At 49.3% G+C, this 26496-nt stretch overlaps 1 long non-coding RNA gene across 1 annotated transcript; it reads right to left on the bottom strand.

Moving 5' to 3' along the window:
* Positions 1–1430: 1430 nt before the first annotated feature.
* Positions 1431–10538, bottom strand: LOC132250957 (uncharacterized). Its single transcript, XR_009462729.1, has 2 exons — positions 9903–10538; positions 1431–5906 (listed from the first exon to the last, which is right to left on the bottom strand). It is a non-coding gene; the product is annotated as an uncharacterized LOC132250957 (long non-coding RNA).
* Between the last annotated feature and the right edge of the window lie 15958 nt (positions 10539–26496).

Here is a 26496-nt window from a genome sequence, read left to right as displayed (position 1 = left end):
CAGAAGAACACTTAAGCACGTGTTTAACTTCAACGCACAACTCACGTACTTCCATGCTTTTTTGGACAGGAACCGCCTCTCCCTCTTGGCTCCGGCAGACTCCACCTCTTGTGGAGAGACTTTGGGAGCCAGTGGGTCTCACCTGATCTGGTTGCCAGCAGGGCAAGTCAATAAATTGCCCTACTTTTTTGGCAGCAATAAAGTGAGGCACTTATTGCCCTGCCATTTATTGCTCCTGGGAAACTCCCAAGTGTGCATTTGCATGTGTGCCCGAAGCGCAGCACATTGAGCTGGGTTGCAGCAGCCCCAGCCTGCGGGGAGCCTGGGGGGTCAGCCCGCCACCTGGGCTCAACGTGCTGCAGAGGGGCTGGCTGGGGCACATGGGTGCTTTAGCATGGGGCTATCCGGCAAGATGGAAGCACCCTCATGCCCGAGCCAGCCGGTCAGCATCATGTGCTGCTTGCATGAAAAAACTCCACGGCAGGTTAGGATTTATAAATTCAAGTCCTACCCTGCTGCAGATTTAGTAGTTTTGTGTGCTCGAATAGGGGCACACGTGTAGACGCTGAGACATTTACTGCACAGTTAATTAGGCAACTGCACAGTAAACATCTCATGTAGATGCATCCGCCGTCACCTGCACCTATGCGGAAATGCAGGTTAACTAATGATATGCAATATGCGCAGCATGGGTGAGTTAATGGTGCATGGGATTGCCTTGAATCTCTGCCTCTCCCTTCCTAGGCAGACGAGGTTCTTTGGGTGAATTTGATATCTTTTATTAGACCAACTTAAATCGGTCTCCCTTCCTATTGTGTTCAAAGTGACATGTGAGCTCAAAGGGTGGTTCTCTCTCCAGGGCTCATTCCACCCTGGCCCTCTGTTTTCCCTGCCAAAAAGTGGGTCAATTAGTACTTCCACAGCCAAGGAGGCCAATAAATATCTCCACTATCTGAGGCAGCTACTAAAGGTGCCAGCTGCTTTTACAAAACAAGGATCTTAAAGAGTTTTACAAATAGGAGTATATATTCAGCTACCGTGATCCTGAGACCTGTTCTTTAGGGTCACCAAGAATTCGTTCCAGCCTAGGTCATGAAAAAACCCAAATGCCATTAGCCACTGCTGACCTGGCCTGGCCTAAAACCAGCGACCTACAGAGGACAGGCCCTGTGTTGAGCCTGGTCCCTGGGGCTATCCAGGTTCCTGCTGCCGTTTTCATTTTTTGACCACGCAAGAACTTTGTCTAATGCTGTCGAGAAGCTGGCTGGTTTCCAAACCCTTCCACTGTAATGAATTTAAATCCTGCAAACCCTAATGCAAGGAATTCAAATGCATATTGATTAAGGGTCTTTTATGGGTGCCTTGCAGAGCATATTAAAAATAATTTAAAACTTACATTCCAGTATTAATGACGCTAGGCTCGGGCGCTCTGCAGTGACTCTGAGTTGACTTTTAATTGCAAGACTTTCATTGAGACACATTTTTTAAGTAGGGCACAATAAAGCACCTCCTCGGTGGGGACCAGCAGCAGATGGCCACCCCAGGGTAACTGAGAAAGGCAGGATTTATGCATATGGTAGCTTAGCTTGCCCAGTTTCCTTTGCTGATGCAGAGGTGCAAGCTAACTCCTGGCCACTAAAACCCACTTTTGTAAAGTGCTGCAGTAGGCTCAGGCCATAGGGGTCACAGTCACTAGAAGAGCTGCACCCATTACCACTCCTGGTCTCAGCATCTCTCAGCCCTTGGGCATCTCTGCCTGTCACTTGGTCTCTGCTATTCATCAGTGACTGCTCCAGCAGGCTTGGTTTAGGCACACACCTTCCAGGCCTGTTCCCTACAGAGCAATAATGGGGTAACCAGTGATCAAATAGCCTCCTGTGAGCAAAGCATCATTTACTTAGAACAAAAGCTTTTCATAGGAAATGGATCTTAAAAACAGTAAAATGGACAACATGTATGTCTGCTTCCTGGGCATCTAACCAGCTTCTCTCTAGGGACCCTGAAAGACAAACTCACCTACAGAGCCTGTCCCGGTGCCCGCTTTCCTCCTGTTGGACCTCCCTGACAATACCTGAGCTCGCTCTCTCAACTCACCATTACTGCAGGGATCGAGGCCCTTTTTATTACTTTTGATCTCTACCTTCCCAGCCTGGCAAATCAGCTGCAGCATCTCCACTAGTAGCCTGAAAGGATGCCGTGGCCTTTTGACTGTGTGCTCTGGTGTTCTTCACCGAGAAGCTGTTCGTATGGCCTTCCTGCATGGATCCCACTTAATTCGAGCATTAGGGGCTTAGAGTAATCATTTAATTGCCTCCAGCGTATGTTAGACCATTGCATCATGCAGAGAAGTCCATTAACTTGCCCTGGGTCTATAGCAGCTTTACCTCCCTGCCCAGGTCCTGCACAATGCTTTTAAAACATGGTATCTCATACTGTTGTGACATCTTGTGTCCATGTCTATCCCACCAAGCACCATATATGTAAAAGCCAAGATGATATTATCATTCCTTTATCATGGGCTGTGTTCCTCATTTCTCTTTGCTATCTCCCACCTTTCAACCTGCGGTAAAGGAGAACCCAGCCAGTACATGTCCTTCACAGGGCAAAGGCTGCCTTAGAGGACCAGAGCGGGTAGACTGTACTTCCAAGCCGCTGGGATGAATTTGGTCCAGGTTAATAGTGATTGAAGGCTGTTAATATCTAACTAGCTCTTCTGTGGCCTGGATGAAATGAGCTAGCACCTCATAGCAAATAGTTTTCTGTGCCGCAAATGCCACCAACTTCTTCTGTGAAGAAGCCCAAGACCAGCTGGAATGAAGACTAAACTACCCTCTACCCTTTGAGAAGGAGCACTTCTAACTCAGTGTATCAGCGCCGGTCCCAAGCCCACGATGGAGCAGAGCTCAGGCTCCCCCGTGGTCTGTGAGTCTGTGGGAGGCCTTATTTCTGGGCAAGAGGTCAGGCTGGCCACGCCGATGCACCTTAGGAAAGTGGAGTGGGAAAAGCCTGCAGAAAACCTGTGGTTATTCTAATTACTTTGCAAAGAGTGAGACAACTGCAGTCTCCTCATCTGACAATCTGGCATCTTCCCAGAGCACTGCGAGAAAATCAATGCTTGAGCCCTTCATGCTCATTCCCAGGAGGACGGTATGTGGCACTGTGTATCAAATGGCACCCCTGATACTGCCTGTAGGCACAGGGTTAGTAGCAGAGAGCTCTACAGCTCCAGAAATGTCCAGACTTCAAATGTCAGTGTCTCTACAGATGCTTTCTCCTAAGGTGAAATTCTCCTCCATGATGAGTGTGATAGACCGAAGCTGATTCAGAACTGGAGGGGCCACAGTATAGTGGGCCACTGGGTGGCAGATGCTGCCCTTCAAGTGCTGTATAGGATTGACTTTCAACTGCAGAGAGATGGAGTGAGGGTGGGACATCCACGGAGAAGCTTAAGTTACATGTTCTGCCTTCAAGAAGGTGCCAGGGTGAATGGAAATACCCTAATGTGGCTCAGCCCATTCTTCTCGGACCAAACCCCATGCCATTGCTCATCCTTTTGGCACTTCTGAAGTTCAGGGGCTTTCCTTTGGTTTTCCTCTGGGGAGTGTGAGATGCTCGTCATGTTCTAGGATCGGATGATGCTCAGCTCAGCTCTCTTTGAAGGGACATTCCCGGTCACTTTTATACAAAGGGCTTGAAAGGGAAAACATTGTTAACCTTTGCACAGGCGGTGTATGTATGTACCTGTCATGCTTCTGTTCTCTTGCAGCGAGCCAGGTCCCTGAGTAGACGCATGTGACAGTCACTTCGTTATTACTGAATTCATTGTAAGTCAGCCCTCTCTGGGAGGAACGACTTGAATATATTCCTTTTCCTGTCCTGGAGTTGGTGCAATTCCGAACTTCCCAGGAAGCAAAGCTGCTGCAGCAATTGCTTCTCTAATACCCTCCCTTTTCTCTTCCCGCAGCAATGAGGAGCATATAGAGAAATGAAGTCTGTTTCTGTGGCTGAGTCTTCTTCGGCAATCCCTTGCAGTCGAGGCTGATTGTCTTCCATCACTGTCTTATCTGTGTGTCTGAAGGTGGCTGATGACACCTATCCAGGATCGGCAGACTCTACTGCAGCTCGGACATGTGTTTCCATGTGGGGTGGGTGGCGCTGGATTCTTGGTTCGGTCCACGATGCTCTGTTCTTGCCGCTCTCACTTTTCCATCTCTTCTTGTTATTGTGAGGTTTCAAAGTACTGAGATCCCTGTAGCAGACTCTTCCTCCATTTGGGGTGGTCCTGGGTGATAGTTTCCCACGAGTTGACATGGATGTTGCATTTTTTTATGTTGGCCTTGAGGACATCCCTGAAGTGCTTTCTCTGCCCTCCTTTTGAGCATACACCCTTGGCTCAGCTGGGAGAATAAAACTTGCTTCAGGAGTCTAGAGTCAGACATCCGGCTGACATGGCCGGCCCAGTGAAGTCGATGTTGCCTTGATACTCATGGAGTAGAAGGTGGATAGAAATGTCCTGCTCCACGGCCAGCCAGGAGCCACAGTGGGGCCCTCAACTCCCAGTATATGGGCTCTCAGAAAGACCTGAGGTTTGAACCCAGGGAGCTCAGTTTGCTGCCACAGATCCCTGCCATTGCAGTGTACCAGCCGGCATGCAGGTGTGAGCAGTACTCCGCGCAGTCTGCCTCTGTGTTGGGTGCTCCCTGCTGCTGCACTGGCCCATATCAGCTCTTAGTCTGCAACATAGACACACAGGGGATTCTCTGAAGGAGCAGTCGGTCATCTCTGTAGCTATACACCAGTGCTATCCTTGCTACCTTGGCCAGTCAAAGGCTTCCTTTTTGGTTCAGCTGGCAGGACGGACAGCTCCCACATCATGACTTAGTCATTGTATGCAGCAGACACACACACGCACCCTGCATGCTAGGGACTGGGTGTGAGCTGGTATTACTCTGGACTCTTTAGCTGTCAAACACAACAGGAATCATTGCCTTTTCCATAGGGGATCCTGCCAGTGCAATTTCTTAGTGCTCCTGAGACTTGCACAGATTAGCACTGCACTAAAGGTAAGTGCTCGGCCTTTGTGTAGTGCTTCCCATCACTCGGTGTTGAGGTGCTATACAAAGTAGGCAAGCATCTTTATTCTTCTTTTGCAGGCTGGGAAGATTAGCAGCAGTGACATGATTTGGTGGGGGTGATACCAGGAGATGTGAAACAGGCAATTTTAAGAATTCTGCCATTCAATCTTGTTCAAGGTTCGTCCAAGTTGATGTCTCGGCTACTCTGCAGCCCCCTCTGTAGTTACCATCAGTAGCAGGAATGATAAAAAAATATTAGCAGTAACATCTGGGTTATAGACCATGCTGTAGATGAGAAATGGGAAATAATAATAAGATCTGGGGTCTTTTTACCAAGTTGATTCTGTGATTTCATTAGCAATTTGACTTCATACTTGGCTGCAGCCGATGATCAGTAAGGTCCCTTCCAGCCCCTAACAACTATGAAACTACTCTATGTGGGCCTCGTTGTTTTTACTTTCAATTTATTCAGACTTTGCATCCAGGTTTTGCTAATGGATCCCATCCTTCCAATGGAGTGAACCAAAAATACCTGATCCGGATGCTCCTTGCATTTGGGCTATTTGAAATCCAGTATTGAGTTCTGTAGCCTGAGCTCATCTTTAATTATTGGGAGTTTGTTCACACCAAAACCAAACAATCAGAACAAAATGTTCTACAAGGAGAGTCCATAAATCATGACCACGTTCATTTATCTCCTAGGCTACAGAGGCAGCAATAAATAATACAATGAGGGTTTGGAGCCTGCAGTAGAAATTGAGGTGAAAATATTAAAAGAATTGGGCAAGTGCTCTCAAAGGGATGTGATATCTGTAGCGGCCTGTCCATAGCCTGCAGGAAAAGAAAGTAAAGCTGAGTTAAATTTAATTCAAGATGAACATGATTTTAATGCAAATTTTGCATTTATGTATATTGTATCATCTGGAGATCTGAATGAATGGGACCGTGTTGTCTTTTAATCCAGCAATTCTTTAGAAAAAACCTCCAAAGGGGAAAAAAAACAAATTTGGGTTTTTCCCCTATTTTTGCCTTTGTATTATACATATGTTTTACATATCTATTATTTTATACTATATGTTTTGTCTCCATGTTCTTGTTTTTTCCCCATTATAAATGGAGATCCAGGCTAGGCTGGAACGACTCTGGTGAGTAGACAGATACTGAAATGGTGCTATCTTTAGAACCAGGATGGTGAAGATTGAGCTATTAATCAAAGGCAGGATTTTTAGCTAAAGCACTCATTAAACTCCAATGCTTAGTTCAGATATTTCAGGCAAAGGAAGATATCAGAGTTCACAGGCAACATTCCTGCGACCTCCCAAGTCTTCAATGAAACCGGACCGGGCACGTCTACCCCTGCCAAGGTGAATACTAAGACTATTAGTAAAGAAGCTTTAATAAAATAAGTCTTAGCTCTACTGAAAGATATCTCAGAGTTAAGGAACAAGACAAGTGCTCAAAGGATGTGGGTTCAGTTGCTTACTCTGCTTCCTGTGTGACTTTCAGCATGTCACGCTGGGCTGCATCCTGTACCACCTATTAGGCATCTAAGTGGACTTAGATGTCTAGGTATGATCCTATTCCACCTGCTGGAGTCCCTGAAAAAAATATTAATGCATCTGCTTTTATAACACATCATCCTCTTAATCTTAAGACACAGTGAGGACTTGAGCAGGGTGGAAAACGATCACTTTTAGGAGCCCGACAAGTAGAACAGACTCTGCCTGCTCATGTCTCTGTCTGAAAAACAAGATAAAACCCACGAGAGGGTTGTGAGCATAAATGATTACATCCTCCGGGCGTCAGCATGAAGGGGCCATCTGATCATCTAGCTAGAATAAGATAGCCAGGACCTACTCCCCTTGCAGATTTGGGGATTGGTTTTGATATCGGGTCCATTCTTTACCAATGAAACTTAATTGAGCCCAGTGGAGCCTCTGCTGATTTCCATCACTTTAAGCCAGAATCAGGCCCCTACATTTGAAGCCTTTCGACCCATTCTTCTTTCTGCTTCCTTCTGCCCTTTTCAGTCCTTCCCCTGACAGCTAACACATGGCTTCTTCCATGGGGACTGTATTCGCTCTAAGCAGCCATAAGAAAAGTGACAATTAGGAAGCGAAGAACATACAGCATCTGCTTTGGCAGGTACAGCACATCTATCTGCGGAGCACCATCTAATGAAACTGGCCTTTCCTTATGCTCGCGTGGGTCAGAGGCAGGGAGATTACTGCACAGGTGTCTTGGATCTGTCGGGCTGGAGCTTGCACTGTCACGCTACAGAAGAAGAGCCTTAAGATGGATGCGGTTAAGAACCGTCTATGTGCGTCTCACCGTGTTCATTTGGGATTCAGAAACTGTTGCTGATTGGAAACAAATGGCCCCAGCCAATTAGTTTTACTCGGAGACTGTGATACCATCTGGGGAAGAGCAACAGATCCCAGGTTCAGCCTTCCTGGAATACGTCTCTATCCCGAAGTGATTAAGGCTGCTGTATAGTTTTGGCTTCTATCCCCCAAATGTGAAGGAGGAGCATAAAAAAATTAACACAGTCATATTTTTGTCCAATTTGAATCTATTTCTCCATGACTATTCATTATGCATCCTTCCCAAAGCATACCTGGCAATTTAAGGAGCCTTGCCTGAGCTGTTTAATCCCACCCTTGGACCAGTGGTGACACAGGCATCTGCCATTTGGGGTACTTTTAAATGTGCAAGGCCAAAAGGGGCCTGAGAGCAGAATCAGACCCTAAATATGGACATGATGCAATGAGTCAGAGCAACAAAAAGTAGATGAACTGGGTTTGAGGACAAGGAAATTCTGAAATTGGTTTGTTCCTCTATTACTTCAGCCCGGCTCAGTTCATTCCTCCGATTTCCTTTCTCCTGTTTCCTTCTGTCAGGAGTGGAGTTTGCAGAGAACGGCGGCTCCATTTGGCAAACTACCTGGGGATGTCCACCTCTGTCCTCCCTCTGACACAGAGCGAGACCCAGACATCTCAGAGTTCTCCATTTTCAAAACCTGGGTTTTCATCTACCTGGGGCTGGGCCTGCTTTGAGCAGGGGGTTGGACTGGATGTGATCTCCTGGGGTCCCTTCCCACCCTCATTTCCATGAGTCTATAATTCTCTGATCAGTCCCAACATTTGCCCCATGATGCTGATCTACCTGCAGACTGGCTTTATCACATTACACAATTTAAGAAGCAGCAGCCCATCTGAAAAGTCGGTGCAAAATGAAAAACAGAAACTATTTTTTTCCCATGCTTTTCCCTCTGGAAGAAACAAACCCATGTTTACTTGAATGTAAGAGGAGGCTCCTTCCCCAGCCCCCAGTCAGCATGGGGGGAAAAGGCCCTCGTCTTATATTCACATACAAAGCGGAGTGGGGAGCAGGCGGCTGCTGCCAACACTGGCCCCGAGTCTAAGTTAGGGCCAGAGTGAGACCTACAGCAGGATGCTGACCCCCTTCCCCTTCCCCTTCTCCTCTGCAGCTTCTGCACCCCCTTCCCCTTCCCCTTCCTGCCAAGCACAGCTTGGCTCTGCCTGGGGCCGGGGTCTCTCCCGGGCATGGAGCACATGCAACCTCCTTTCCTGCCCGGCCAGTCGGCACCACTGACACTGCTGCATGGCCAGGCAAGAGCTGAGCTTCCAGGTGCCGTGCGCCCAGATGGAGCTTAAGCAGCATCTGAGAGTCAGGGGAGGGGAGGGGAAAGAGACTGGGAAGAAGCAGAGCCTGGAGCAACTTCTATTCGAGTAAATACGGTAGTGAATCCAGTCTGATTGTAATGCGGTTCCATTGAAGCGTTCCCAGTCAGCCTGGGAAAAACCCTGCGGGCCCTCCCCTGTCCATATCCCGACACAGGGGTGCCCCGCTGCCAGCACGAGTGGCACGAGTGGCACAGGCAGCCTGCGTGTGTGGCACGCAGCAGTCTGAGGGGGGCACAGGCAGCACGGCAGCAGACAGGGCATGGAGCACAGCGACGGATCGGGCCAGGGGAAGGGATCACAGGGGCACGTGGGAAGGTTGGCGTGGCTAATTGCCTGCCCCAACATACCACAATGCCCAGCACTTTACAGAATAGACCACCAATACGTAAAACACAAGGGCACATTTGCATCATTGTAGCTTGAAAGAGGGCCAGTGCGAGACAGCCGGGCCTTGCCGCACCATTCTCAGCTTCTCAGGGGCCCACAACCATCCCAAAAAATGGAGATCAACTTCAAACAACCTTGCTGCTGGTTGTATGGCGAGGGAGCGACTGAATGAGGGAAGATCCCAGCCAGCCCAGCAATAAGGGAAGCAGGGAGATCTCTACAGCCGTGGCGGCTACCCCCCCTCCGCCCCAGACCCCAGGCCAGAGAGGGGAGAGCTGCGAGGCAGGCATCAGTCACAGCTGAAGTGAGTAAGTGGGGGAAAGGAGCAAGGCTGCCAGCCTGTATCAGCTGGTGGCAGCCAGCCTGAAGCAAAATGACTTATGCATTGAGCTCTTTGCCAGTCCTTTCATTCAAGTTAAGTGCAAAGTTTGGCTGTCTGCATTAAACAAACTGGGAGAGGAGCAATTAGCTGGCTGCAGCACTTAGGCGAACCCCACCCAGGGCTCTGGGCTCTGTCCCTCCCCATCCCAGCTTCACCCAGCGCTCCCCTGGAGATGAAGCAAGGACACCTTCTTAATTTGCCCCCAGGCTCCTGATCGGTTCGCATGCTTTCCCGTCCCTCCTGGCTCCAGGAGGAGTAAGTCGTTGTACAGGAGCCTGGGTGGATTTGCTAGAAGTGGGTGTCGGGGCATTGATGCCTCCAGCTGATGCACCCCATCACTTCACCGCATACCTTTTCCAAGCTCCTGGGGCTCGTGTGTGACTGCCTTGAGTTGCTTTTCTTTCCTTCTTATTTATTCATCAGCATGTCTTTTCTCCTTGTTTTTAGGAATAATCCTTGTTCCACTCAGCTTATCAGATGCACTGGAGCAGGGGACAGGAACGTGTCCTCCAAACCCCCGTGCCAGTGAAAGGTGCGTTGTGCTTTCCAGAAAATACGGTCAAATGTTCAGCCTAAAGATGTGAGCCTGATCTCATGGCAGAGGGTGGCCCGCATTCCTCACCTCTGACATAACCCGCGGAGAGCGCGCTCGCAGCAAAACACAAACAAGATGTACTCGCTGGCTGACTGCAGAGCTGGGCGGCTGGCAGATGTGCTCAGAGTAAAATAGCCTTGTGCAGCCCCCAGACATTTGAGCACGCCGAACGTACGACCCAGCCCTCCTTAGCTGGAAGGAAACCATGGGGCTGACGGCGGGAACCATTGGGTGACAGCAAAATCTGCAGATGACACCCCCCGCCCCAGGCAAACAATTTCTCTCTTCTACCGTGCCACCTCCCCTGGCTACTTCTTACCAGGTGGAGATCTGGGATGGGAGAGGGTCCAAGGAAAGGCAAGAGACTCGTCTTTCTAAAGTCACCTTGGGAGAAATCTGAGCCCTGCAAACCGACGCTCTGCAAAGCTGTTTCTCTCGCTTTGGGACAGGTTCATTTCCAAGTCCCTGCTGAGACCACGGTGCTGAGACCCAGAAAAGCTGGCTGAAGAGGCCGTTTCGAGTGGGTCTGCAGCTGGCTGGCACTGCCCCAGAAGCAAGCAGCGTGCTGGCTAAGGGGTTGCTGAATCAGTCCATCGGTACTTCTGAAGGCCCCTAAGGCCCGGGGGGACCTGGCAGCTTTTAAAACCAGTGGCAAAAATCCTCCTGACTTCAGAGGTGCAGAATCTGGTCCTAAAACTCTCTGGCCCTTGGTCTCAGCTGTAACGGAGACAGGGGTCTAAGACCTGTTTGCCCCACCTTATGGAAAACCCGCCATGGGACGGAAGCTGCCATCTCACTTGTTTGTACTCCCGCAATGCCTGGAAGCTGCCTCTGAGACGAGGACACCTGTGCACTTGCTGATGTGCAGACACTGGAGAGGGCACAGACCCTGCCCAATGAGTTTGTACAGACAGAGCAGGCAGAGCGTGCAGCTCGCTGGTTAAATGATTCACCCCAGGCCATGCGGAGGAGCTGTGGCAGAGCCAGGAAGTCAGCTAAGTCAAGCAGCTTCAATATAAGATCTTCCTTTCCCCAGGAAAAGCTGCACTGCTCTGTGTCAGAATAAGCAAATGCAGCTCAATTATTAATGTCAGCTTTGGAAGCCTATTGCTTTTGGCTGGATCCTGTACAGCGCTAAGCACCCACAGCTCCCATTGACTTCGCCGAGCAGCAGCTGCAGTTGCTTAGCACGTCCATCCTTGCGTGCTTATACATAAAGACATAACTGAAGCACAGAAAGCCTGTGACACTTTTTCTTCCCCTTTTGCAAATCTCCAACTCCCCTAGACCATAACAATGACATATTTTCCACCCTGTTGCATAAAACCTCTTTCCTAGAAAGAGATGTTAGGACATTCAGTCCAACCGACTGAAAGCTCTTTGGTGCTAAGTATAGTCTAAATGCCTGGTCGAACCTCAAATGACTGGCTGGGTTGGTTTAGATTAAAAAAAAAAAAAAAGAAATTCACACATTTGGATGTTCATTCAGACTCTGAAGCACTTGCATGAGGCTGCCAGCCAAGTTTCGCAGCTTTGGGGGAACTGGATAAGCAATAATCTACCTTCAAATCCATTCTCAAGACACTCTCCCCTAGGTACTTCAGCAGTCAAGAAAGAAACCATAGACAAAGCTATTGATTCAGGCTCCCCAATTTTGCCACCAGCTAATTAGCAGTGAAAATGGCTGGGATTTTGATCCATTTTCAAAATTAAAAAGAAGAAATGTTCAAAGAATTGTTCAGTGTTATCCCTCCTAGATCAACCCTAATTGGTATTACTTAAGAGAACCTTTATTGTTATTTTTTTTTTTTTTGGTTAACCTCTTGTGGGTTATTATTGCCCATCTGCAGTGGTTGGATGGTGGAATCAGCTCTATCGTTAATGCTGTGCTGTTCATTTATAAAGAATGAACTGAAAGTCTCGCTTTCCCAAGCATAACAGCAATCAAACATCAGGGCTAGGGACAGAAATTACACAATAACTGGTATAAGTGATCAGAAACAGGCTCAAATCTGTAACACAACAGAAGATCAGTGCACATAAACCACTTTCAAAATGGCCGAAACTGGTTTAAAATAAACCTGGATGGACGTAGTATCAGACTTAACTGATTTAGGTTAAATCGGTTTATTGAACTTCTGTCCCAGATTAAAGGTAACTCACAGTCCCTCTTCATCCCAGGATGCTTTGCAACTTCCCCGCAAACCCCCTGTCCCAGGGTGGGTGAGCTAGCCTTGGCCCAAGTTGTCTGCTCCAGCCCAGCAGGGAGGCATGCTCTAGCGCCCCCCTGCTTCTGGCCTGGGCCACTCACTGTAGGCATGTGGCTGCATTTCCAAACTCAGAAGTGAATGTCTGCTCACTTGCTTATTGGTTCAGTTTACACATCCTAGATTAACCTGTGAAGATGGGATCAATTCAGCCTTGGGCTCTTTGCCTGTCTGTACTTGGCCCTGGAGACAGTGCCTTTACTTGGAGCTCCAGACTTCCTTCTAGCCGACACTTCACCCAAAAGCACCTTCTCAGGGCTGTGTTCCCAGTGCTTGTTCTGGCTGTCTCTCTAGCTTTCTTCTGCTTTTCTCTCTGCTTCTTTGATGTTTCTCACACCGCTGCCCCACCCCACACAAGCTGGCTTTGCCATAGTATTCAGCCCCCCAGTACAATGGCTCTATCTGCATAGTTTAAATTCCTAAATGTGCTTGGCCTGTGCTTTAGGTGTTGGCTCTTACTGTTTCAGCAATCTGTTCCATAAAGGGGTTGCATTGCTTATTTTCTTTAACACCCAATGGTTTCAACAAGGTTTACATTCATCCCACAGAACAAAAGTATGAGTATAGTGTCACGGTAGCACAGGGAAGCCTGGGCTTGGATCTGGATTCTCTTATGCTAGACACGGCATGAAGACAGAACAAAAAGAAGGGCCTAACCTCGAGTCATTCTTCCACTTCTTGTACCATCTGTGGCATCGAAGGAGATGGGCCATCAACTGGAACATCAGATGTCCTCAGGCACTTCAGCTCTTCATCTCAGATGAGCTGGATCTCGTAAAAGGCTGCACCTGAGCAAGTCAACCAGTGCCATATTATCTTGCCCCACCCCATGTGAGTTGTTCCCAGTTATGGGTGTCAATCTTGCACTCCTCGAGCAGAGCCTTCAGGGAGCCCTTAGAGCATCTCTGAGGCCTAGCATGGTTTTACTTGCCAGAGGCCAGCTCATTGTAGCATAGCCTTTGGTGAGAGGTGGATTTGTGGGTGGCTGGACCATCATGGCTATGCTTTGATAATTATGGGCCATCCTCTCTTCTTCCTGGAGCGTGTTTGAGATGTAGCTGTGCCATCTCATATTCATAATTTCACAGAGGTGGGCTAGATGGGAGGAATTTAATTTTGGCTATGGCAGCTATATGTCTTCCATGTCTCCCAAGCATCGAGCAGGAAGATCAAGATAATTGCTGGAGGTTACAATCCAGGGATGGGACAACAGCGGGATGCGGACAGATGGAGGAACCCAAGGCAACAAGGAGACAATAATCGTCAGATTCCCTCAGTCATGCAGTAAGAAAGAGTGAAGTCCCTCTGAGAAATGCCGAGCATCATATCCCACATCCTAGGTGCCTCTGCCCAAGACACCGCAGAACAATTAATGAAAAATGCAGATGGGTGCCCCTCCTCCTTGCTGCTTGTCCTGACTTACTCTTAAGGCCAAGATGATGGCATAGTGCAAGAACAGCCCTTATCAAGTCAGCTATGCCCAGTGAGAAATGCCACTGAGGGCCTGGCCTTGGTGCTGGAAAAGTCTACACCCAAGATCTTGTGGCCTTCAAGGGAGCGAGATATCTGGGAATTGTCCTACTTGACTGGGACAACTTAGACAGGGACAAACCTGCTTTGAGTAGGGGCTGGGGCTGGATGTGACCTCCTCTGGCCCCTTCTTTACCTTCCCTCATACTCAAGTTACAGTGTGGATGTGGCCCCAGATGCAGCTACAACATGGCTGGGGGGAAAAGTGGACTTTTCCTTGGGAAATTCCAGGCCTGGATATTTACAGACAGGGGGGAAATCCCCCGTTCCTTTGGGCCTTGTATGCGGCTGTGGTGGTATGTAAGGACCATTACGGGCAATGCCACAATTAGAGGATGATCTCTACCATGGCTCATTGATGGATCTTGTTGCAACTTAAGAGTCCAATGCTTGAGCCACAGATCTGTCCACAGAAGTTGCAGGTTTTTCTGCAGGGGAGAGTAGGCCACAGGCTGGGATTCCTCGCTTTTTTCTTCCTTCTCTCTCTCTTGTAGCAAAACTCTTTACTGTGAAATGGGCTGCCACTTGATTGAGGTGGCAGCACCACTTGAGTCAGTTGGCAGCCAGCTCTTCCCAGCCCTTGATGTTGGCATCCATTTTCTTGAGGTCTGCCTTCATGGATTCATAGACATTCGAGCTAGAAGGGACCCTGAAGGATCATCGAGTCCAGCCCCCTGCCCAGGGGCAGGAAGTCAGCAGGGATCCCAGGATCCCAGCAAGATAGACATCCAAATGTCTCTTGAAGGGGTTCAAGGTAGGTACTTGAACCAGCTCCGGCAGCAGTCTATTCCAAACCTTGGGGGCTCGGACAGCGAAGAAGTTCTTCCTTATGTCCAGCTGAATTGGTCTCAGGGAAGCCTGTGACCATTTGATCTTGTCATCCCTTGGGGCACTCTGGTGAACAAATGTTCCCCCAGATCCTGATGAACACCCCTGATATCCTTACAGGTGGCCACCAGATCAGCCCTGAGCCTGTGCTTTTCCAGGCTAAAGAGTCCCATAGCTCTCAGCCTCTCATCATAAGGTCTGTTTTCCTGACCTTTGATCATGCATGTGGCTCTCCTCTGAGCTCTCTCAAGCTTCTCCACTTCCTTTTTGAATTGTGGAGCCCAAAACTGGATGCAGTACTCCAGCTGCGGCCTCACCAAGGCCGAGTACAATGGGAAAATGACGTCCTGGGATTTACTTGAGAAGCATCTATGGATGCAAGCCAGTGTTTTGCTCACTTTACTAGCCACAGCATTGCATTGAAGGCTCATGTTCATCTTGTGGTCAATCATGACCCCAAGTCCCTTTCATCTGTAGTGCTAGCCAGCGTAGCACTGCCGAGCCTATAAGCATGCTGCAGGTTTTTCCTCCCAAGGTGGAGAACCTTGCATTTTTCGGTGTGAAACACCGTCAGGTTCTCGTCCGCCCTTTTCCTGAGCCTGTCAAGATCTGCCTGGATCACCCTCCTGCCCTCATGTGTGGATGCTTCACCCCAGAGTTTGGTGTCATCGGCGAACTTGGCCAGCCCACTGCTGACACCAATGTCCACATCATTAATGAAGATGTTAAATAGTATAGGCCCAAGGACAGAGTTTTGGGGGACCCCGCTGGTCACAGCGCACCACGACAATTGGCTCCCATCGACCACCACCCTCTGGGCCCAACCACGGAGCCAATTCCCCAGCCAGCAGATTGTGTCCCTCTGTCCTTGTAGCATTTCCTCTAGCCACCACGAGATCTCAGGCCGCAGCTAGGCTGGGAGTAGAGCACTTGTTTTGGGAGTCAAGAGTCAAGCATCCACACACAATGTCTGGTCCAGCAAAGTTGGTGCTTGATGATTGCCAACTCAGTACTGGTAACGTTGGCTTCATCGAGGAAGCTGGTGCCTGTGCAGCGATCTTCCTATTTGATGTGGATAATTTTCTGGAGACATTGTCGGTGCTATTTCTCCAGGCTCTTGAGATGACAGCAGTAGGTCAACCACGTTTAACATCCATTGAGAAGAGTGGGGATGATGACTGCATTGTAGACCTGGATCTTGGTGTCTTCCTGGAGAATACAGAGGGACCAGGAGGTGATATAACACTTGAAGAAGCATTTCCTTAGTGTGGGAGCAGGATACAACTGAAGATCTAAGGCACACAGGATGGGAATAAATGCAGGACAGGGTGTAGCTAGTGTGTTAGCACTACAGGGGTTTCCAGCTGCTGCACAGCCCATCAATGGCCATGCGGAGGCTGTCTGCATCCCAGCAGCTCCCCAGGGGCTGCTCTAAATTATGCCATTTCAGCTCCTCACACAGCTCAGAATCGAAAAAATGTCAAGGTGGCACCACTCTCCCCTCCTCTCCTGCCCTACTTTAGCACATGTCTCTCAGCATATAAATCCCAGGCTCTCGAAGGAGGAAAATGCCTTGTAACTTAGAAAGAGCACAAGCACAGCTAGAAAAACTCAAGGAGATCGATGCTGCAAGTGTTCAGCCTTGCCCCCCAGCTGTGCTGCGTGCTGTAGCAACACCTCTGAAGACGCGGCTCCCTATCTCAAAGTACTGGCTGTTTATGAATACAAATGACCTGGGGAATGGGGAGAGGAGAAAAGGAGATCAATTAAATGCATCCCCTTTTATATACTGTATTTCCTTGCCTATGACATGTCCTGGAATAAAATACACACCTTGTTTCCAAAAGGCAGGATAAAGAAAAGAAGATGTTTCCTTGTCATAAATAAGCAAGTAGCAGCACCGAGGGGTCCAGTCCTGCTCACTGCTCTGCTGTCTGTGGACTACTGCTTTTGCCTGGTAATAGTGGAAACTGCTCTTACTGTATTTCTCACCTATAAGACGCACTCCAATTTCGAAGCTGGTTTTGGGGGGGAAGTGTATGTTATATGCAGGAAAATATGGTGTTTGCAAATCTCTCTGGACCATCCTAAACACATAACATTATAGCTACTTCCATCTGCCTCTCAAGCCATTGTTAACTTTTTGTTTTTACAGACATCACAGCAGAGAGGTATCTTCAGCAGACATCCAGATGAAATAGCAGAGGTTATCCTGCACCCGAAGGACAGCATGGAAGGAGGTGTGCAGATATTGGTGTGAGCTGTTGGCGCACAGGCAGACGATGCTCTGATCTGCTTTCATCTCCCGTTCATTCTAGGCTCTTTTAAAATTAAATCCTAACTCTCCCGGGTTGTGCAATATTAACGGATCTTGGCATTTTAGCAGCTATGAAATGTGAAAGACACTAAAATGCCCGTCTGAAATCAGCCAAGTACTAAACAGGCCGTCCGAGTGTAAGTAGCCACGACAATCAGGAATCCACCAGCCGTTCTCTTGGGGCAAGTCTTGGTCACGTCTCCTGTTTTATCACTGTGTCTCCATTTGGTGACGGTTGAAGCAGCATTGGGACCCACTGAGGATTAAAGCATACCCACAGCTAGGAGAATTCAATTTTACAAGGTTCCCTGTTGGTGGCTCAGTGAAACTTCAAAGCAGCCTGTTGTAAGACTTCTGAAAACCAGGTCACTTATACAGGTTCCTAAATATGGCGGGAGGGCCGGATACTACTTTTAGGAAAGTCGGGGGAAAGACTCCACCTCATTTCAAAAGAATTTGGATCTGGTCCTTGCTTGCCTAACTGTGGACATAGAAATTTGATTGTTTGGGCCCTGATCTCAGATTGATACTTGAAGGATCCGAAAAGGATGAAAACTCAGGGGATCTGCTGTCCAAATAATCTGAGACATAGTCAGGAAAACGCTCTTGCAATGGGTAGTTGCATTCCTCATTGCATCTCTTCTCTAAACCATGCCCCAATTCCTAATTAAATTACGGAAATGCTGATTGATAAACCCTCGTTGGTAAAAATGTCTCTGATTTGAGCTCTCCCTTAAGTGTACGTACTTGGGAGCTGGATTGTGTGGCCCTGCACACATTCTTTCCATGGATTTGCAGAAGGTTTTGGCTCTGACATTCAGCCGAGGCGCCAGGATGTATGAATGATCGTCAAGACAGGAACGCATGGGCAAACAAGCACAGCATTTTTTGCATGTTTCTAAAGGGAAGAAAGCAAGCCATCCAGCACCAACGCTGCTGGAGTGTCTGCTGGCCTTGTAGCCCAGATGCTGGACCTGTGGGGCTCCTTGCACACCTAGAGACTTGGACCTGGTCCTCAACAGGTGCTAAGCGCCCCCTAGAAGCTCAGCACCAGGCAGGGTCAAGCCTTGGAGGTATTTGGATGCATTACATCCTCAGATACCTGTAGGACACCTACTTGGCTCCCACTGAAAGCCAAGACAAGGAATTACCCCATTCCCAATCTCTCTACAGGCCTGTAGGAGATGTAGATACAATGGACTGTTCTGTAAATCCACCTGCATGTCCTAGCAGTGCCCTGTCACCGCACAGGTAAGTGTCACGTGCTCATCCTCTGTCAAAACCGCTCAGTCTCATTCTCCCAGAAGAAAGGCACAAACAAGGATTCCTCGTTAATGAGCTGAGTGGATCGCATTGACTCAGTATCACCCATAGCATCAGGTGGTAGCGTAGCAATACACAGTAATGGGGTCAGAGAAGATGGGAGACCATACTACCCCAGCTGGACCATATTAACTAGGTCTGGATTTATATGTGTCTTTGTAAGGCTCAGGCATGGAAAAGACAACCAAGCCCTGGACCCGGAGCTACACAATCAGCACTTACTCAGCCAACAGGTCATTTGTACTGCAGTCTCTCCTAACAGGCCCAATCCAAGCTGCACGTGCTAGATGCTGTGCAAGCACATACAGCAAAGCAACAATGCCTACCCCAAAGCATTGACGTGCTCAGTGTAGGATGAGACCCAACGTGGGTATAATAAACAGATGGGATCTGGGGGCACAAGGTAGCAAGGAAAGGATCCTTCTATCCACTGATAAAGGGTAGCCAACTGTGCAAGTTCATCCCAAATCTCCCAATATTAGTGGTTTCCTTAAAGCTCCAGTTCCTGGAGACAAGTGACAAGGGGAAAAGTTTTTAGCCTTTGTTGTGGCAAGAAAAAAACCCAAACCCTTGAAAAATGACCCAAGTGAGCCTTAAGAGCTCCAAAACTGGAAGGCAAATAGAGAGAACCCTGAGGTTATTATTTAAAATTGATCATAACTTTAAACTAATCCCATGGTTTTTAGGGGTCTGACTCGTGATATGTGAAAGCCAGAGCCACGGATCAGTCTTAGGGCCGCAAGCAGAGCTGTAAGAGGAGTTGTATTTTCAGACCAAAGCGAGGGCTCTTGATCAGCGTCTTCCCCTTCAACATACGGGGCAGCTGCAGACTTTCCTTTAACACCAGACAGACAAATCTCCCTGTCCCATATCTCATGCTATCGATGTCCTGCCTATGCTGGCACATTTCATTTCCAGTTCAGATACACTTGGAAGCAAAAAGAAACCTGGTAAAGAATATGGCATCAGCAGCTATCCCTCTCTTCAAGGACAATCTCTACCATGGCTCATGGGTGGGTCTTGAGATGACTTAAGAGACCTATTGATGATCCCTCCATAGAAACTGCAAGCCTTTCCGCAAGGCAGAGTAGGCTGCAGGCTGGGATTCCTCTCCAGTGCCTTCCTCTGCCCGCTCTTCTCTGCTTCAAGGACAAGACACTTTACCTCGAATCAGGCTGCCGCTTGGTTGAGGTTGCAGCACTACTGGAGTCGGTTAGCAGCCAGCTCCTCCCAGCTTTTGATACTGGTGTGTTTGCTTGAGGTCTGCCTTCAATGGGTCCTTGTAGCATTTCTTCTGGCAACCGCGAGATCTCAGGCTGCAACTAAACTGGGAGTAGAGCACAAGTTTTGGCAGTCAAGAGTTGGGCACCCACACGCAATGCACCTTGGGGCTCAAGGACTGGCCTTCTGCGTGTCTTGCAGTCTCAGCTGATTTTTTATTTTGATTACAACACGCGAGGTTCAACGCTGCACAGCCGAGCTAGTACAGCCGGGCAATGGCAGTAGGATCCTCTTCCACCTCCCACGGGCTCAGCAGAACTGCCAGCTGACTTCTGATGGCAGAACCTAGGAGTGAAACTAAGGATTTCACTCATTTTTATTTAAAAAAATAATTTAAAAAAACCCTCTCTTCTCGATTGTAGGAAACTCCAGCTGGTGCAGAAGGCGTCAGCACGGCTCCTCGGCAACACGGTCTCCTGCAAACACGTCACAGCCACCCACCTTCTGCTTCCTGTGCTGGCTTCTCACAACACGTGAGGGTTGAGTCAAGTCCAAGGGCCCTTATCTTCAAAGCGCTCCAGAGCCTGGGCTCAGGTCACTGGAAAGATCAACGAAAGTTTCCAGATGAAGGCTGCGGCCAGCGACTCCACTGCTCCAGCACAGTGCGAGTTTCTGGAAGAACGGGGAACTTTGTGTGTACAAGAGACTGCACTTTTGCAGGGGCCAGGTCAACATTGTGTAGAATAAAGTCCTCCAGGGGCTAAGGACCCTCAGACATCTTACCACCTTCCACTGGAGGCACAAGGCACATTTCTTTGACTTCCTTTTCTCTGACAAACACAGATCTCTGTGTCTGTGTGTATATGTGTGTGTGCACGCTGTACTCTACCTAGATGCACACCAAATACACAGGTAGTTTGCTGAACTGCACGACACACCACTGGTCCCAATTGTTGGCCTGTTCCTCACACTGTAACCAGCACTGGATGTATGCCTAGCAGTTAAGTGCCTAGGGTCTCTTAAGCTCCAATATCTGTTTTCTAATATCATCCTGCTCCACGTCACTGCATTGTTGGTGACACTGCCCAGCAGTCATCAATTATAAAGCTTCCTCTTGCAAACTGGAGCTGTGTAGGGCCTTCCAATTTCAGCCCTGCTATAAGAGGTATGAGGTGAGAGGTCTTAATGAGGTGTGAACAGCTTAGGGACAGCTGCTGCTGTAGTTAAATGAGCACTGTTTACATTAAGCTTGCATATAGGTAAAATATATGCATACATACATATAGAGAAACACATGTAAAATCCAAAGCAAAACACTGCCCTGCATATAGCTGTCACCCTGGGGACAGAGGATGTAAGAAGACACACAACAACAGTCGTCAGTCATGGTGCTTACAAGATGCTCAGATGCTACAGCAACAAAGGCAGCAGGAAGTCCTGGATATCACAGAACAGAACGGACTTGGGCACTGAGCAACTCTATCCTGCCAGACACCATGGGACAATGAACCCCATAATATCATTTTCATTCACGTCCTGCACTTTTGACCTGGTCTGGAGTCAGGCAGAGAGCATTTAGTGGCCTGTTGGTTTCATTGGATGGGAAGGGCGGTGGGCACCAGCCAGGGCTGCTGGTGACTTTGACTCCCAGGATGCAGAAGAAGCTGGCAGTGCTCTTCACTGGAAACGCTCTGCTTGTGGTTCTGTATCATGCGTTCGTTTTTTTAAAAAGAGCCTTTGTGGCCATAACACTCCTTTAATTTCTCGAGTCTTCCCTCCCATGTCCCCTAAAGCAGTGGATTTCAAACGGAAGTGCGTGGGCCACAATCACATGGTGTGTGGGTTGTTTAAGGTATAGCATGAGAGTGAGGATCCCTCTTTACTATAGAGATGACATTACCCTGGTGATATGCCGAGCGCTGTTGCATTTCAGATGTGGTGCACCACTTCAGGGCTGAGCTGCGGTCCCAGGGCATGGGACAGGTTTCCCCCGTGCTACAGTTCCAGTATGCTGCGTCCTTCTCATGGTGCAAGAAGTGGGGTGGGATAATGATTACAGTGCCTCATTAGAGCTCCTCAGGTATGAGTTCAATCCTCTTTCTAGACATGTACTGAAAGTTTCCCTGCAGCGGTATGTGATCATTCAGGCTAGGGAACCAAAGGTGGCCAGATGTGATGTCTGCCACATCACTCCCTTGCATACCACGTGCTACAGAGGCTCACCTACCTTGACCATGCTATCCCCAAAAGGGCTACCAGGCTTGGGTGGACCTCGATGTCCGGCGGCAGAGCACTGGGTTTACATTGTTCTTAACACCACATACAAAGACTGGATGCTCACATAATATCTTCCCACCAAAATCTTACCACGCTTGAAAGCTGCCTTCTCATTTCCTGCTAGCTAAGGGACACTGAGAGGTTAGAGCAGAGCTGTGCATGAAGCTGCTGCTTGGATGGGGAATCGCACAGCCCATCCTCCACCGCACAAGAAAAGCCTTTGAACCGAAACGGGAAGGTCACATCCTTTTATTGCTCCCTCGTTTTTGGCGGAGATGCAGCGCTTTCCAAGCCCGTGCAACAAGCCCCTCTAGGCTCACTTAAGAGATGTCATGAACTTGCTGCCATCCGCAGATTTGGCTGGTGATGAAAGGGTAGCCTGGGAGCTGCCAATGTTTATCCAGTCAGTGCATTTGGAGATGCACTCGGTTTTATCTGAGAGCAGGAAACCGGAAAAACGTCACAGCAGTGGGATAAAAATAGCCACGCTGCTATGGCTTGTTTTTTTCATATTTCATTCTGATTTTTCTCTCCAGGCTTAGGAGTTCTGGGAGAGTCCGCGCACCTGGCACAGTTTCTTCCCCGAGGTTTTCATAGTGGCAGGTTTGCAGCTGTCTGTGCAGTAATCAGTGAGATATGTGTTATCTATTGATCTGGGAGAGAAATACTGGAGATAAGGCAGGGATCTGCAATATCTTCCAAGGCAGGAGTGGCCAACCTGCAGCAACAGGTGGCCTCTGTGTGTGGCACATGGCAGGCGGGGGGAGGGACAGGCAGCAGAGTGGCAGATAGGGCAGGGCGCAGAAAACAGAGCAGCAAACCAGGCAGGGGTATGGGGAATGGAGTGGCACTTGCAGGGGCAGGGCTCGTTTGTGGTATGCCTGCCAAAAAGTTTGGTGCCCACTGGCCCAAGAGATTTGCATGCCTAGCTTTCATTAGTGTTAGATGGTGTTTTGGCTTTCCCATCTCCTGGCCAGTGCTGAAAACCCCAGGAACCATGAGTGCAGAACAGGCTGGTAGCCCACCTTTTTCGGATACACACTGTGTGATGGTGCTAGATGCTTTACAAACCATTGCAACCCCCGCCCAGCCCCCACGATAAGCACCTAAATGTGCAACACTATTCCACGGGAGGACATTTCTTTCTGAGCCCACTAGGCCATCAGTTTGTCCTGATCATAAGGACCCACTGCTTTTGCAGTGAGTGCAGCTGCAGATGCTGTTACTATCCTTAGCAAGAGCTTTGTCTATCTGCGGTGAACCCTCCTAAGTAAGGAGGCCTGGACACAAGACACATTTACACGGATGTAGATCACAATAGGATCCAAAGCAGACAGACACCCTGTCTTCCTGGATTCATAGATTCATAGATTCATAGATGTTAGGGTCGGAAGGGACCTCAGTAGATCATCGAGTCCGACCCCCTGCATAGGCAGGAAAGAGTGCTGGGTCTAGATGACCCCAGCTAGATACTCATCTAACCTCCTCTTGAAGACCCCCAGGGCAGGGGAGAGCACCACCTCCCTTGGGAGCCCGTTCCAGACCTTGGCCACTCGAACTGTGAAGAAGTTCTTCCTAATGTCCAGTCTAAATCTGCTCTCTGCTAGCTTGTGGCCATTGTTTCTTGTAACCCCAGGGGGCGCCTTGGTGAATAAATCCTCACCAATTCCCTTCTGTGCCCCCGTGATGAACTTATAGGCAGCCACAAGGTCGCCTCTCAACCTTCTCTTGTGGAGGCTGAAAAGGTCCAGTTTCTCTAGTCTCTCCTCATAGGGCTTGGTCTGCAGGCCCTTGACCATACGAGTGGCCCTTCTCTGGACCCTCTCCAGGTTATCCACATCCTTCTTGAAGTGCGGTGCCCAGAATTGCACGCAGTACTCCAACTGCGGTCTGACCAGCGCCCGATAGAGGGGAAGTATCACCTCCTTGGACCTATTCATCATGCATCTGCTGATGCACGATAAAGTGCCTTTAGCTTTTTTGATGGCTTTGTCACACTGCCGGCTCATGTTCATCTTGGAGTCCTAGTGGACTCCAAGATCCCTTTCCACTTCCGTGCCACCTAGCAGGTCATTCCCTAGGCTGTAGGTGTGCTGGACATTTTTCCTCCCTAGGTGCAGCACTTTGCATTTCTCCTTGTTGAACTGCATCCTGTTGTTTTCTGCCCACTTGTCCAACCTGTCCAGGTCTGCCTGCAGCTGTTCCCTGCCCTCCGGCGTGTCCACTTCTCCCCATAGTTTTGTGTCATCTGCAAACTTGGACAGAGTACATTTGACTCCCTCGTCCAAGTCACTGATGAAGACATTAAAGAGTATCGGTCCAAGGACCGAACCCTGCGGGACCCCACTGCCCACACCCTTCCAGGTCGAAGCCGACCCATCCACCACGACTCTCTGGGTGCGACCCTCCAGCCAATTCGCCACCCACCGGACTGTGCAGTCATCCACATCACAGCCTCTTAACTTGTTCACCAGTATGGGGTGGGATACCGTATCGAAGGCCTTCCTGAAGTCTAAGTATACGACATCCACCCCTCCTCCTGTGTCCAGGCGTTTCGTAACCTGGTCATAGAAAGAGACTAGGTTGGTCAGGCACGATCTGCCCGCCACGAACCCGTGCTGGTTTCCCCTCAGCATAATTTGTCCTGCCGGGCTCTCACAAATGTGAGCCTTGATAATTTTTTCAAAGACTTTGCCAAGGATGGAGGTGAGACTGACTGGCCTATAGTTGCCCAGGTCCTCCTTCCTCCCCTTTTTGAAAATGGGGACCAATGGAGTAGCTGCTGCAGCAGGCATTATTGCAGCATGTAGGTGAGGGGAGCGGGTAGCGGCTTGTTTGCATTCGGCGACTGGCTGCTCTGCTATAGCTGCGGACACGCGATACCCCCGTTGGTGTAACTCCACCGGTGCATTTTTACTGCTGACTTGTGTTTTCCTGGGGAAACTCGATAGCAGACAGTAGTAAGTTACTTGAGTAGAGGGCTATTTGCCACAGATCGGCTTCTTGGTAGTGTGAATAATGTGCAATATATCCATCTAAGTTCCTGAGGAACAAAACCACTTCCAAACTATGCTACAAAGCAAGCTGGGTCTAGGCTGTGTTTGAGTAAGAGGTGAAGCCCCAGACAAACAGATCGGTAGTTGGGAGGGATTGGTGCTTGTCAAAAAGGGGAAAAGACAAGGTCTTTTCAGCTGGGAGGGGGATCAGGGCTCTCAAAAATGAGATTTTGACGGGGAGGGCAAGGATGATATAGGCCTGTTTCCTTCCCAGAGATGCCACCCTGGAGCGGGGACCATACAGCTGTTCTCAGAGCAAGCTCTCCCTGACAGCACATGCTCTGTGCACAAGGAACCAGGCTGGATCCAACTTATTGATACAGATGATACAGCGACTTGGACGACGGGGTGGAAAGCACGCTGTCCAAGTTTGCTGATGACACTAAGATGTGGGGCGAGGTGGACACACTTGAAGGGAGAGAGAGGCTGCAACGAGATTTAGACAGACTTCAAAAGTGGGCAGATGAGAATAGGATGGGGTTCAGCGTAGACAAATGCAGGGTGCTGCACCTGGGGAGAAGGACTCCACAGCACACATACAGGCTGGGGAGTTCCCTGTTGAAAGCACAGTGGTGGAAAGGGATCTCGGAGTCATTATTGACTCCAAGATGAACATGAGCCGCCAATGCCAGACCGCAGCCAGCAAGGCCAGCCCTACCTTGTCATGCACCCAAAGGTGCATCTCAAGCCGGTCCAGAGAGGTGATCCTCCCCCTCTATGCGACTTTGGTCAGACCGCAGTTGGAGTACTGCGTCCAGTACTGGGCGCCGCACTTCAAAGGGATGTGGCCAGCCTGGAGAGGGGTCAGAGGAGGGCCACCCGCTTGGTGAGAGGGCAGCAGGACAAGCCCTACGAGGAGAGACTGACAGACCTGAACCTGTTCAGCCTCGGCAAGAGGAGGCTGAGGGAGACCTGGTGGCTGCCTACAAGCTCATCGGGGGGATCAACAGCAAATAGGCAGAGCCCTTTTCTCCCCAGCACCACCTGGGGAGACGAGGAACAATGGCCATAAGCTGATGGAGAATAGGTTTAGGTTGGAGATCAGAAGGCAATATTTTACAGTTAGAGTGGCCAAAATCTGGTCCTTGCCACTACCTTAGGCAGATTCAAGAGGAGTTTGGACGATCACCTGTCTGGGGTCTTGTGAACCCAGCATTCATTCCTGCCTGTGGCAGGGGGTCAGGATAGATGATCCGTTCAGGTCCCTCCTGACCCTAGCTACTATGAAACTATGACAGGAGGGAGAAACAAAGGCTGTGGCAATGGTCACATCCAGCAGGAGCTGTTTAGCACTACCCCATTAATGTGCCTCCATGCTGACCTGCAAAGTCAAGATCATTCAGGCTCCATGGCCGGTTCAGTCGGAGGCTTTGGGCCTGACAGCATGCACCATGCAGTGGCCACAGGTTCACCGAGGACCAGGCTGAGACCACAACCTCATTCCACCCAGGCTGCTAATTAGCTCCGGCAGGACTGGCATCTGCCTTCTAAGTGTGAAAGTCTCTGTAGCTCATTACCAGCGCTCTGAGCC

This window comes from Alligator mississippiensis, chromosome 5, assembly GCF_030867095.1.
Source record: "Alligator mississippiensis isolate rAllMis1 chromosome 5, rAllMis1, whole genome shotgun sequence".
NCBI classification, from domain to species: domain Eukaryota; kingdom Metazoa; phylum Chordata; order Crocodylia; family Alligatoridae; genus Alligator; species Alligator mississippiensis.
The sequence above is the reverse complement of the archived record's forward strand: the minus strand, read 5'-3'. Positions and strand labels throughout refer to the sequence as shown.